This window comes from Tiliqua scincoides, chromosome 8, assembly GCF_035046505.1.
Source record: "Tiliqua scincoides isolate rTilSci1 chromosome 8, rTilSci1.hap2, whole genome shotgun sequence".
NCBI lineage: Eukaryota > Metazoa > Chordata > Lepidosauria > Squamata > Scincidae > Tiliqua > Tiliqua scincoides.
The window spans coordinates 21,098,699-21,113,256 of record NC_089828.1 but is presented as its reverse complement, the minus strand read 5'-3'; the positions used below and the strand labels follow the sequence as shown (position 1 = coordinate 21,113,256).

Below are 14,558 nucleotides of genomic sequence, written 5' to 3'. Positions count from 1 at the left end.
TGACCCAATTTTTTGGTGGTTTGCTAAACTGACACAGGGTAAATTAGATTATGTTACATCCAGTGCTTTTTTTGTAAAAAAAAAAAAAAAAAAAAAAAAAGGTGCAGGAACTCACAACTTGTTAATCTTTTATTTATTTATTTTTAAACCATTTTTTAATTGGAGAAATAAGTAATAAGACACAACTAGACAACACGTGATTAACACGTACAGAGAGGATAACAAAAAGGCATTCAACACTATTGACACTGTTCTTTGTCATTTCATGCTTCCTTAAGTGCTTAAGTGTTCATTTTTGGACACCAATGACCTCCAGGCATGGGGCGGGGGGGGGGGTCTCCATTCTTCTTGGTGGGAGGTTTCCCAAGGGCAGCCTCCTTCAGGTTTTGGGAGGGGGGTGGAACCTGGTTATTTCTGTTAGCTGCAGAAGCTGTCTGAGCACTGATCTGATTGGTTGGGGCTTGCAAGATCATGAACCACCACTCCAAGAGTAGCTTTTCACCTTTCTGAGCAACTTTACATCAGATAAACTTGCAAGCAATGCTTGAATAGCTAATTTTTTTAAAAAGGCAGCCAATGGAACCAAACCACAGAGAGACCTATAAAGACAGTCTTGTAAAACCAGCAGTTGTTGTTATTATTATTATTATTGATACTTATATACCGCTTTTCAACAAGAGTAGTTCACAAAGCAGTTTATGCAGAAATAAATAGGCTTGTATTATCATCCCAATACTGCAACAGAAGACAGTGCAAGGGAGAAACAGTGACTTTTCTGAGCTCACCTATAGTAAATTCATAGCTGAGGTGAGACGTGAACTGCTGACTTCACAACTCACAGCCATGTGCTCACCTAAGACATTATATTTGCTGACTAATACATCTATCAAAAGCTTTGTGAGGAGGAGGAGAAGCTGAGCGTGCTTAGTGGGAGGAAATCCTCCACTTCCTTTTTGTGGGGCTTGCATTCAGCCCAGACAGCAATGCAATCTCTAGAAACTAGGGGGACTCCCTAGAAATTGTCCTGCCCATAAACTACAGCGCTGTACTGTACCTTTCAGAGAAGACAAGGCAACCCTTTCAGTTTTGCAAGAGCAGAACAATGAGGTTATAGTTCATCATCTGGCACTGGAAACTTTTCAAGGAGTGAAGGGTCCTGCAATGACATCTAGTTAAGTGGCCCAGAGTAGCCCCTCTCCAAATGCCTTCCATCTTCAAAGTCTTTCCAGAGGAGTCCCTTCCTCACAATAGTGCTCCATCAAGCCCTGCCATCTATATGCCCACCTGAACGAGGTTGCAAAGATGACCCTCTCACCCACTGCACAGGCAGGGAGAGCCACAGCATCAGTCAGCAACAGCGGGTATTCAGTGCCAGTCTCTCAAGGGGGGAGGAGGACTCAGGACTGATGAAGTGTGGTGGGTGGCAGCGCATACCCAGGCACAGTCCTATTGCTCACCATGAGCCTTGCAGCACCTTCTCCCTCAGGCTGCAATCCTATCCACACTTTCCTGGGAGTAAGTCCCATTGACTACAATGGGACTTTCTTCTGAATAGACAAGCTTTGGATTGGGCTCCAAGGCTGCAATCCTATCTACACTTTCTAAGGAGTAAGCCCCATTGACAATAATTCAACTTACTTCGGAGTAGAGGTGCACTAGATTGGGCCACAATCCTATCCACACTTCCCTGGGAGTAAGCCCCATTGAGTATAATGGGACTTTCTTCTGAGTAGACATGCCTAGGCTGGGGCTCCAAGTCTTCCCAGTCGTGGACCAGGTGCAAAGCAGATTCTCTCCAGTCGGGAAAGCTGCAGCGGCAGTTCAGGCAGCCAAAGGTGCCCAGCTCATAGCCCCATCCTATGCCTGTCTACTCAGAAGTAGTCAACGGGGCCTCCTCCCAGGCTAAGACTGTGGCCAGAGTCCGGTCGCCCTCGGAGTTCTCTGCGCGTGCTGCGGGGCTGGGACTGCCTCTGGTGGCAGCAGGAGGAAGACTTTGGCAAGTGGCGGGCCTGAGGGACCTCCGCTGCCTGCTTCCCCAGAGGGGTAAGGGTGGAGGCGCAGCAGGACTGCGCAGGGCGGGGGGGCTCCGGGACCACCAGAGGGAGGAGGACGCTCGGCCCCTTCCCGACCGTTATAAAGTGGGGCGGCACTGCCAGCAGCTCAGAGCAATGCCTGCAGGCAGGTGGTGGAGTGGCACGCCGTCCCGCTCCTGCCTTCCAGCCAGGGCCCTGAGGAAGGATCACCTCCTCCTTGTCCACCAAGAGCGGCCCCAGGCAGGTGCTTGCCGAGCAGTCACTTTAAGTGTGGTGCTGCGGGGGACTGCATAAAAAAGGTGCCGGAACGTCGTTCTGGTGCATTCTATTAGAAAAAAAGCCCTGGTTACATCAAGGGTTAAGCAACCTGCTACTTGGAGGGAGTACTGCTGCCCAATCACCATTATAGCCACAGAGGCTTGAGCAGCTGGTAAACTGAAACTTTTTTTGTAGGTAAGTATTGGTGCTAAAAAGTTTGGGAACCACTACACAAGGCTACTGGAGGCCTTTAGCCAGCTAGGTGCAGTCTCCATCTCTCATACCCACCCACCATATTTCTAAGAAAGTTCTAGAAATGTACCTCCTCTGAAACAGTTTTCCGAACCATCAGACTCTGTGAGCATTAGCAACAGAATGAAATGTAGCACCTGAGCAAGATGCCCGGCTTTCTAGCAGCAAAAGAGGTATTTCTGAGCAGTGTACTACTGTAGTACGCACAAAAATTGGAACATGTAATTAAAGAAAAGATTGTCGGTGTCCCCACTGTGGTTGGTGGGCATGAGGTTTTGTATATACAGTGTAAAGCTTCTCTTTAAAGATCTCCAATGCCAAGTTTATCCTAAATGTGGATTAATTGCCCTCCTGGCCTATTACTCTGAGATCCAACCCACCACATTTTTTTGCAGGCGCCGCATCCATCCCACTCTCCTCCGTCGCCTCTCCCCAAGTTTACTGCTCTCCTGTCTGATTAGCGGCTTTGAAAAATGGTCTTTGACTCCCAGATTCAAACTAGGCCTGAGTTTTGTGTTTTTTTTCTCCCCTCTGCTCTGCTGGAGGCTTTTTAGTATGTAAATCCCTTCTGAATTAAATCCCCCACCAAAGCATCAGAGACTTTCAGAAGGAACTCCGTTTCCTGGGGCGCTTAAGCGTTTTACAGGCGATCCCAGCCAATCTTTCGTACTATCTTCATCTACTCCAAAAAAAACAAAAAAAACTCATCTGCATTGTACCTCCTTCTTCATCCGCTCCTGTTACTTCATGCTCTTCATTTTCCTTCCACTAGCTCAGCATAATAGACCTTTATTCCTCCGGCTGCTTTTTGCCTCTCTTAACAGCACCATTATCTACTTCGCCATATATAGCCTCCTTTTTTCCTTCATTTCTTTACTTCTTCAAAGGCAGGCAAAAGAGGATGGCAGTGCTGTAACAAGACATTTCTATGCCTAGGGCAGGCTCTGAACTTAATAAACACGCACTGCCCATTCCCAACGAGGACCAGGCACCACACATATTCCTCCAGTGGCGTCACTATGGTTTGAGTCACCCAGTGCAGGAGGCCAGCGCATCACTCCCATGGTGGACCTCCTCCCATGCAGTGGGCAGGGAAGTAGTCCAGGCAGTGGGCATGGTGATGCACCATTGCCCCACCCCCACTGGGTTTTTTTTTACTATAACTTTTGATAGCATAGAGATATTTCAACACAGTTTGTTTTATTGCACTCTGCATGAAATTACACATCGAAGGATATACAACCTGATGGCATTATTCAAAAGTATCAAGATTTAAAAAATGTTGGCCAGCAGTGGTGTCACCCCCACCCTCCTTGCGTGTCACCTGGTGCAGCCTGCACCCCCACACCACTCTAGCAACACCACTGTATTCCACATCTAGTCTGGAACATTATTACCCCATCCATCCTGAAAGGCGCCCATGATGGCATATATTGCTTCTTCCCTTTATTTTCACCACAACATTTAGGGTAGGCTAGACTGAGCAAAAGAGAGCAAATGACTAGCCCTAAATAGGGGTGGAACTTTAGCTCAGTGGTCAAGCATTTATTTTATCTGCAGCTTGAAGTTGGACCTCAAGATGGAGGGAAAGGAACGTTACTTTAGATTGCATTTTTTCTTCTTCTAATGGAACCCTGTGGCAACCCCCAGTTTTGTCTCTTTGTACAGGTATATGCCATGTAGTGACATTTCTGTATGATGGTGGTCCCACCAAATGCACTGGGCTAGCTTCCTTCCCAGCTCAATCAGTGAACTGTCACTTCACAAACTTCCACCAGCTAGCCACCTTCTTCCTGGTTTCCCAGCCCCACAAGGCATTTTGGGCTGCTATAAGGTATTCTGGGATGTGACCCAGCTGCCATTAGATGTTATCCAGGCAACAACAGATGCATCTAATGATGGGGTTTGTGGAATGTATCCCCATCATTAAGTGGTGCATATCTGTTTTACAGTAGGGAGGTTCAGGTGTGCAGCGCAAAGAATAGGGTTTAAATAGGAGTTTAGTCTGAGCTGACCTCTTAAGTAGTGAGACATACATGGCTAAAGGGCTCTGTTTGCCTTTTGCAACACAAGTGGTTCAGATATGGGCTATGGGACAGGGAACTGAACTGGTCAACCTTTGGAAGATCCCACTTTCTGTGGAGGTAATCTTCATTTTTTGATACACCTAGTTGGTCCCATAACCTATGGTAGGCATCACTGTGGTCCTCCGGGGGAATGACTAGGGTGGTAAAAGTCTACGAAGAATTTACTTCTGCCTTGAAGCGTCTGGGATCAAAACCTTGGCACTCAGATGAGATGATTACGGGGCTGGGGCACCTTCCTTATGAGGAAAGGCTATGGCGTTTGGGCCTCTTCAGCCTAGAAAAGAGACGCCTGAGGGGGGACATGATTGAGACACACAAAATTATGCAGGGGATGGACAGAGTGGACAGGGAGATGCTCTTTACACTCTCACATAACACCAGAACCAGGGGATATCCACTAAAATTGAGTGTTGGGAGAGTTAGAACAGACAAGAGAAAATATTTCTTTACTCAGCGTGTGGTTGGTCTGTGGAACTCCTTGCCACAGGATGTGGTGACGGCATCTGGCCTGGATGCCTTTAAAAGGGGATTGGACAAGTTACGGGGTACAAGCCATGATGTGTATGTGCAACCTCCTGATTTTAGAAATGGGCTATGTCAGAAGTCCAGATGCAAGGGAGGGCACCAGGATGAGGTCTCTTGTTATCTGGTGTGCTCCCTGGGGCATTTGGTGGGCCACTGTGAGATACAGGAAGCTGGACTAGATGGGCCTATGGCCTGATCCAGCGGGGCTGTTCTTATGTTCTTATGTAACAAATGGAAGCTTGCTTGCTCAGTGTGATATCAACAGGGCATGGTCGTGAATCATTTGTACATCAGTTTTTCTTGGATACATCTCAAACCACACTTGGATAAGGAAGATGTTTGCTTGGGAAGAGTCATAAAACACATGGCCTTCTTACTATCCTTACAAATGGGAAGGAGGGTAGGATTACCCAGCAAGCTTCATCAAAAGGGGAGGAGCACACAATTAGTTGCTTGTTCAGAATGTCCTTTGATGGGATGATCATTGGAGGATTACAATTAGATGATGTTTTCTTAATTATTCATGACCTATGGATGCTAGAGAAAGTTAAGGAATAATCATCACCATCCTAGATGCTGTATTGCTTCATTAACGCACTATTCGTTAAAACCAAATTTGTGCTACCTCATTAAGGTCACTTAATGGGAGGAATTCATTGATTATCAATATCTTTAGCTCCAGGCTCCTTCCACACAAGATCCTGCTGGGCTTACACTTGGGGAATCACCATTCATCAGATTGAACAGGTTCCCCCCCCCCCCCCCAAATGTGGAAGATTTCTCTGAAGACATCATATACAATAGATTATTTGAGGAGTTTTCAATAACATTTCACTGTTGATTGTTGACTTGCTTTTGTCTATCACATTGTCTCAGCCTGGAGCCATTTTACTATGGATAGTATCGTTGGTCTGCGGAATTTGCTACTGCAAGATATGGTGATGACCACTCGCTTTGGGGATTTCTCAGAAGAGTTCTCAGAATTTGCAACCCTTATGAGCCAGCCTCATCCATACCAGGGACCTCACACACCCCATCCTCCCTAATGCTGGCAGCAAGGAAGTAACCACTTCCTGTTGTTGGAATATTTTCCCACATTCCAGCTGCTGGGAGGCAGCCTGCCAGGTGCTTTAAGCCTGAAAGCTTACAGCAATGTGTATAAGCAAACAGATTTTCGCCCTTGTAAGGCATTAAAACATGTTAATGGGTGCATGGGGTGTGGGTTCCCTGTGTTCACAGATAATTGAAACCACATATACCGGATCAGCGGATACAGGGGCCCACCTGTACTGGAAAGGAGGAACCCAAGGCTTCTGGTCAGACTGCGGCCCCTTTGACACAGTTATCTCTCCACATAGCAGACCTGGAGGTGAAGAGAAAGACTCTCACCCAGGAGTTTTCACCTTTCTTTTTTTGCATGCACCATTTCCTCCAGTGACAGTTGCTGTGTACAAGAGTGGTTGGCCATCTTTCTTGCAGCAAGCGAGATGCTCCCATTGTTGCTGCCTCCTGGTTTCTCCTCCACAAGGTGCTCTCCTTGCCCAACTTTTGAAGGAAGGATCCAGGCCGCCACACCTCCCTGCTGGCATACAACTGCCTTAGCAGTCTCTACTTGTTATGGGGTCGGGTCAAACAGATCAGTGCCAAGTAATCCCTACAGCAACATTGACACTATACACAGATACTGAATAATCTCCATAGCTAAGTACTACTTGTAAAGTACCACTGGCAGTTCTCCCACCAATGGCTGAAAAGCATTAATCTAGCTTTGGTTGAGGTCAGCATTTATCAACTGGTGGTACATGTACTTGAGGTGTTGGTAAATTGTACCTGAGGTATTGTCTAGTGCAGGGGTGTCCATAGTTTTTGGCAGGAGGGCCACATCATCTCTCTGACACTGTATTGGGGGGCTGGGGGGGAAAAAGAATTAATTTACATTTAAAATTTGAATAAATTTACATAAGTTTACATAAATGAATATATTAAAGATGAATTTATATGAATGAATGAAAGTCTTGCAATAGCTCAAAGCCTTCCACAAAGCAAGGCTGGCCTTTCCTTTGCTGCTGCTACTGCATCACAGTAGTGACACAACAAGCAGTGGAGGGAGCCCTCATCCCACAGCTCACTTGAGAGGCCAAACAGTTGCCCTCACGCTGAGAGCAGTTGCGTCAGGCCAGTGTGGGCTCCAACAAATCTCCGGAGGGCCAGAGGCTCATTGGAGACTGGGAGCTCCCTGAGGGCCACATTGAGAGGCCTCAAGGGCCACAAATGGCCCCAGGTCCGGGGTTTGGGCACCCCTGGTCTAGTGGTATGGTGGCTTCCAGGGGATACCAGCTACCTGACAGTGAAACTGCAACACTACAAACAGCGTAGGAGGCTCAGCTTGGTGGGCAGAGCTCCAGTGTGTGATTTTTTAATGCTTGAAAAAGCCCACCACTCACCCTGAACCTCTTGCCCCTATTTGTAGCATAATGGCTAGCCTCCCAAAAGGAACTGGAGATGACATAGTTGCCTGTTACTTCTGGTGGTTCTTCAGATAATTAGGCCATGGGAAGTGGTACATTGGGACAAAGGTTGGAAAACATTGGTCTTCGCCTCAGGACTCAGATGGACTCAGATGAACGGTGGATCTCTTCAAAAGGAGGTGCTTCCTCTCTGGAGCTCTCTGTGGTCCTATACCACCAGCCTTGCCTATGCCCAGTCCTTCCTCATGGTGTCCCACCTGGAGGCAGGATGCCCTGCTGGAGGGCTCCCCAGCTTTACTAATAGGATGGCAAGTCCAAATCACACACGTGGCATTTAAAGAACAGCAGTGTGAGAGGGAGAAGAGCAGTAATGTAGCTTCATCCTTTTCTGTATTATTGATGATGAGACAAGTAGCCTTTCTTGGAAGTACTGATTCTGTGTCTCCGTTGGACCATGATGCTCTGGCCTGTATTGAATTTGGCAGCCTTAGCCGAGGAAGTCAACATATATTTAGCCTTCCCTTCTCTGTTTTTATGTACTAATTTTATTATTTTTCATTGGGCTTTTTTGTTGTGGATGTTAATATTCTCCAGTGGTTCTTTAATGGGCTGTGAAATTTGAGCTGCTTCATTAATCACAGTTTAATCAAGGATTCTTTTGCATTTGTCGGGCACGCCTACCCACACACAGACAAGGGAGAGCAATTTGAAAATGCGGTAGGGATTAGAAGCAGATCCCATGCACAAGGCTGTCTGGATCCAACCCTTGCTTCTGTACAACTCTAGGTCTACTGTATTTTACCTAATATTATTACTATGTGATAAGTCACTAGGTCCACAAGCTGGTGTATACCCTGGGGTGTCCAAGGCTGTGGCATGATCCTGCACACCCAGTCGGCTGATTGACTCCCTCTGAACTGGAAGGCCCTCTAAAAGCTTCTGTGCTGGGTTGAAACTTTGCCTGGGCACCTATTGTCTTTCATGGTCTTCACCCTGTGGCAGCTGACGGCCCACAATGGCCACAGCTGTACAAGGCTGCATCTCCTCTGCACTCTGTGCAGCAGTTTATACCTAGCTTGGTATGTTCACAGTGTTGTGTCAGCTTGGAAATATAAGAGCTCAGCAAGAGATATTTACATTGCTGTTGAATTATTTAAGCAAACACAAGAGGACAAATGACTTGAGGAGTATTGTGATCCGTCCACTGAGAGTTCAGCCAAACGGGCCAAAATGCCAGCAATTCAGTTGGTCCTCTTTTGTTTTCTCAAATAACTCAAAGGAAGTGCAAACACTGCCCAATGACAGCTTTATTTTATGCCAGCTGTGTACCTGCCATTGGGGAGCTTGTATGAAAGCTAATGGACACCAGGACAATGCTGTATTGTCTCCCTCTATCTTCCTTCCTTCCTTCCGCCCTCTCTATGCTAATCATATGGTAAACTTCCTGCCTACATGCCCACTCCTCCTTGTGCAGCATCTCACCATGCAGCCACCTTACCTGGTGACACTCTAGCCACCTCCTTTAATGCTCTTGAGTTGGAGAGAGTCTCTCTAGCCCACCACTCCTTTCCTCCATCCATCCTCTTCTGTTTCATTCCCCTCTTACTTTTCAAATCGAGAAAGTGGGAGGAGGAGAAGGGGAAGAGGTGGAGGGGCATGTGGAGGTAGGCAGCGATCACCCCAATCAACCTACTACTCAGTGCCCCTTATAGATAGGTTGGCCCTGGGGATGGCAAGAGCAAGTGGGACTGAGCGGAATTGGTATAAGGGAGTATCCGGCAGGTTATGGGTGGAGGTGATAGAACCTGACAAGACCCGGGCACTGTTTGACAAAATTTGGGCTTGACTGATTTGTCAGACTCCCAAAACTATTTATTTATTTATTTATATCCTGCCTTTCTCCCCCAGAGGAAGGGAAAAGCTAAGGATTTGTGTGGGGGAAAACGGCCAAGCAGAATTTCCAGTAATCCAGAGATGAGCAGCAACTGTTACCCTGCACACGCCCGATCTTGTCTGATCTCGGAAGCTAAGCAGGGTCAGGCCTGGTTAGTACTTAGATGGGAGACCGCCTGGGAATACCGGGTGCTGTAGGCTTATACCATAGTCTTTCAAGACTGAAGGTTGCCAACCAGTACGGTGTCAATGCCCAGTATATTACTGTACATACCCGTTGCAAATGCCTGGGACAGAATCTGGATTATTCTGATGCAGAGAAAATAAAATTAAGCAGATAATACACAGATCACTGCCTGTAGCATCTCCTGGACCAATTTAGTATTCCAAAATCAATAAAACAGACCACATGTGAAGCTGCCTCATAGCAAATGAGACTGTTAGTCTCATGATGTATCCACTGTAATAAATGCTTATGTCTGAAGGAATGTTGTCTATGCTGTATGTCCTCTCTTGAATGTGAAGGGTCTGGTTGTAGTTATTAAGCAGTGATGAAGAGAAGCACTCAACACATGCCCCAAGCTTGGCAGAGATGAGATGCAAGGCCATCTTAATTGTGACCCCAGAGTTTTGGAATGCCCTTCCATAGGCTATTCATCTAATTCCCTCTTTCATGCTGTTCTGTAAACAAGTTAAGGCAATCGTGCTTTGCTCTGCTGTGGGAATTATCTCCTGTTTTAGCTGCATTCTCACCTGTTTTTTTGATGGCTTTATCTAGATACTTGTTTTTCTACATAAAATGTTCCATTTAAATGGAAACATTTTAATTGTCTTTTCCCACCCTTGGGAAGGTGGGCAAAAAAGTGGCAAGTGGATTTTGTAAATAAACAGTAGTTTTAGCATGTACGGATGTGTACTAAAAGTTGATTCACAGCCCAATCCTATCCACCACCACGTATCATGCAGCCGTGCCAACGGAGCCCATGGTGGGGGATGACCAGAAGGCCAATGAGAGGTAAGTTAAAAACTATGTACCTTTTGGTCACTAATGGGTCTCCTTGGACTCATGACAGCCATGTAGCTGGTGCAAGTTCGAGTAGAGGAAGGAGGCAGGCCTGGGCTGGGTAAGGGAGGTAGGATCTGGTAAACACAGCTGCTGCTTAGATCCACCCCTGAACCACCCCAAAGCACCCCCAGGTTCCTCCCTTGAACTCAGTCCTCTCCTCAATATTCCATTGCCCACTCCCTCTGTCCGTTTACCTGCTCTGGCACAGCCAGGATGGGCCATTGGCATGTGCAGGGAGCCGCCAGCTGTTCCTGCTCTCAGCAGCAGTGCACCATTTAAGATGGATAGGATTGGACTGTCATCATAAGGCTTACCCAAGACTTTCTGCCACCTGAGGCTGAATGATAAATGCTACCCGCTTAGCTGGTGCAGCACCAGCTCCCTCTGTCACTTCTTCTCCCGCCCTCTGGATTTGAAAAGGAAGAGACATAAGAGGTAGCAAAATAGGAAGTGTAGGGGAGAAGAGAGTGGTGGGCTGGAATGTCAAGAGATGCTCAAGCCCATGCCACTCTTCTCCCCCACACTTCCTCTTCTACTCCATTTCCCCTCCCCCTTTTGAACCCATGAAGCAGGAGGAAGAGGATCATGGAGGTGGGTATCCCTGACAGACTTCTGACTGAGCATGGATTACATCATGGAGAGCCTTGTTGTTAGTCCTCCTCATGGACAGGCTGGCTCTGATTAAACAGTCTGTATAGCGTTTGTGGTTGTGTGTGTGTATTAGAGAGAGAGAGAGAGAGAGAGAGAGAGAGAGTTTTGTAAATGCAGAAGGAAATGTGTATGGTGACATGTCTCTCTTCCTCTTTATTTCTAAATGGAAGGGGTGGCCTTCCAGGGTGACTCTGCGCTGCTTGGGGAACGGGGTTGGATTGGCATATAGCCGGGTCCCAGTCCCATCTCCTGCTCCCTGCCTGCCCACCCACCCCCAGGATCTTCCTCCATCTGCTCTCCCTCTGAGCCGGAATGAGTTTTCTGATACTCACCCCCCCCCAATCAGACACCTTTGTGTCTTTATGGAGGGTGGCAAGTGAGGAGTGATAAATAAGAGAGCCATCAACCTTCCCCTTCGTTAGTTTTAGCTAACAAGCTGTTTATAGGGATGACATGACACCTGCTTTCCTCTTTATAAATTCAATAATTTATGAAAGGTATTAAAGACAAGGCAAATGCCTGGTTAGAGCCCGTGATGTGTGCCTTCTGGATATTAGCCAAAAACAGGACAATGAGTTACACTTGAATAACGCACGGAGATATTTATTTTCTCTTTATAAATTATGAAGGGGCTTTTTGCACCTAATTACACCGGCTTTTATGTTTCTCACTCCCTGCTTTTAATCCTTTTTGGAATGGCGCCCGTCATTTGTGATGGGGGTAGAGCCACCCACAAGCATCACGGCTGGTTGTAGGAGAGTTCATGGCAGTGGGAATTACCAACTAGGGCGGGAGTGTAGGCTGAGTCGGATGCAGCTTTGGAAGGCCCAGTGTCCAGGGAAGGGGTTGGGTCAGCAGAATGGAATCTTCTGTGTGTCTTCCTGGCATGGGAAAGCATTTATTGAATTGACACTGTGAAGTTTGATAGTCAGGATTGGGGGGACTTTTGAAAGTAGAACCAGTTTACTTTGGGACCAGAGAGAACAATAACCTGGCTAGTTGATAAGTGGCAGGTGCCTTCCCCAACCAAGACTGAACAGCATCAGAAGAAGAACACTGTTGGATCATGCCAAAGGGCAGCAACGCGGGCAGGGAACAGGTGGATCGGGACCTGGAAGGGGTGGAATCAGCTAAAGTCATGCATACTGTGTCCTAATCCCCTTCAAAGACCAGATTCGCCAACACAGATACATTCAGACTTCCTCCAGTTACTTAGCTTGTGCAGGTCCAAGTAGACTCATTGTGGCAGCTGGGGTTTTCCTCAGGGCAAGGGGACAAATGTTCTCTTACCTCAAAGAATCTTCCAGCCTTTCAACTTTCCCCACAGGTACAGCACAGCCCATGCTGGCCCCGCTGGATCAGCATGGAGGGAGAGGAGCATTGGATAGGATTAGGCTGTCTGTCCCACTGAACTCAGTGGAACTTATTTTGAATACACCCACACTGGACTGTGGTGTTAATACTCTAGTCACCTGTCCAGTAGTCACAGACATTTGGTTGCTAGCAACAGGGAGAGAGCCTTTTCTGTGGTGGCACTGTGTATATGGAGCATGCTACTGAAGGACGTCTGTGAGACCCTCACACTGAATACTCTTAAGGCCTCCGTTTGCCTGAAGATAACATCTGAAGGTCGCCAGTTCGAGGCCACCGGCACCATGAATGGCGAGACCTTGAAGCAGCTGACAAGCTGAGCCGAGTTATTCCACCTGCTCTTTGGTTTGAGCAAAGAAGCGTCTTGGCTGCCCTCCATGTGAGAGATGAAGGAGCTGCTTGTCAGCTTTCATGGGAGGAAACCGGAGGCCCGAATGTGATACCAGATCGAAAATATCTATCTGAAATGTTGTGGTTCTTGAAAGACAGAACCTTTCTTCATTTGTAAAAATCCCTATGGGGATTTAGAACAGCCTGCCCATGTAAACCACCTTGAATAAAGTCTGAGGAGAAATCTGATGACCAAGAAAGGTGGTATATAAAAACCTGTAATTTATTTTTATTTTTATTATTAAGCACTCCTTGAAAACTTTTCTCTTTCAGTCAGTTTATGATGGATTCATTATATTCTTGTTTTGTTCAGGGGGTATTGGGTTTTTGAGAGGAGCACTGCTGAATTTTATTGACTTGTTGAATTTATCATTAATGGTTGTCTATCATTTTGGCTATAGGAGTTTTATTTTTATGTTGTACACACTTGAATCTATTAAATAAATACAGAAATAGCCCCTGATAAGTCTTGGAATGGGAGCAAGCCCAAGACATTTTCAGCACCTCCCTCCGCAGTTCTGCTCAGGTTTAAGCCTCATTGAGTTCAATGGGACCTTTTCCCAGGTCAGTATGTCTACCTACACACACTGCAGCCTAATTAGGTCCCTGTGACAGAAAGCCCAAAACTCATTCATCATCGTTAAAAGTCACTTTTTCAACTTGCATGTCAGAGAGTTCAAAATGACCTACAAGTTAAATCGATAAAAGCAACAAATTTGAGAGCAGCAAAAAAAATTCCAAAGAACATAAAAACACCAAAATAAGAAAATGACCCCCATCATGGAGAGACTCTTAAAAAGAAAAGGGGGGCGGGGGGAGCCAACAGTGGCCAGCAAAGGTTTAGAAACTAAATACACCTTGAGCCGCTAATGAAAAAATATACCGACTGAGAACCAAATAGACCTACTGGATAATGTATTGGAAATAGAAGGTGTCATCACTGATGGCCTCTACATTGAATCACTTCAGTGGCTTAGTTAGCCACCCTGGAGCCCGGGGCAAAGTTAAAAATGATGCCCACCTGTAACATCCATAGCAGGAGAAGGCCCCTTCCCTGGGGTTGTAGGTGAGCGCGAGGGGCTTACCCAGACCTTGAACGATGGTCGGCGACGGATTAACAGATGGGAGGTGGGTATAGTTGCTTGACACAGGTGGTTTAATAGCGTCAGCCGTTTCACGTTCATGAGGACTGTTACTTCACAGACCTACATACATCATGCTGACTTGTGTTGCCGCCGTCGGATGGTCGCTGGACCCAACCCTCCCCGTTCCTGGGCGTTGTCAACACCAGCTTTCAGCTCCAAATCCCTCGGCCCAGGGTCAGGGTTCTTGGTGGATGTACCCCTGCTGGTCGGGATCAGGCTGCCTGGCCTTGGGAGGACCCCTGATGTCTCCGTGCTGGTTCCCCAGCCAGCTGGCCCCCACTGGTATAGTTGGCTTCAATCCCCTGTCTCCACAACCCCATCTCTCTTGGGGTCACCCTCTGCGTCCAGGAGGGTCCTGGGTCAGGGACATCTCCTCCCCAGCCTCCTCTCTCCAGGGCAGACATCCATCCCCTCCCTCT

General features: G+C 47.0%; 1 pseudogene; it reads left to right on the top strand.

Annotated features, from left to right (window-relative positions):
* Nucleotides 1-9,597: 9,597 nt before the first annotated feature.
* On the top strand, nucleotides 9,598-9,717 carry LOC136659557 (5S ribosomal RNA; annotated as a pseudogene).
* Nucleotides 9,718-14,558: the final 4,841 nt, after the last annotated feature.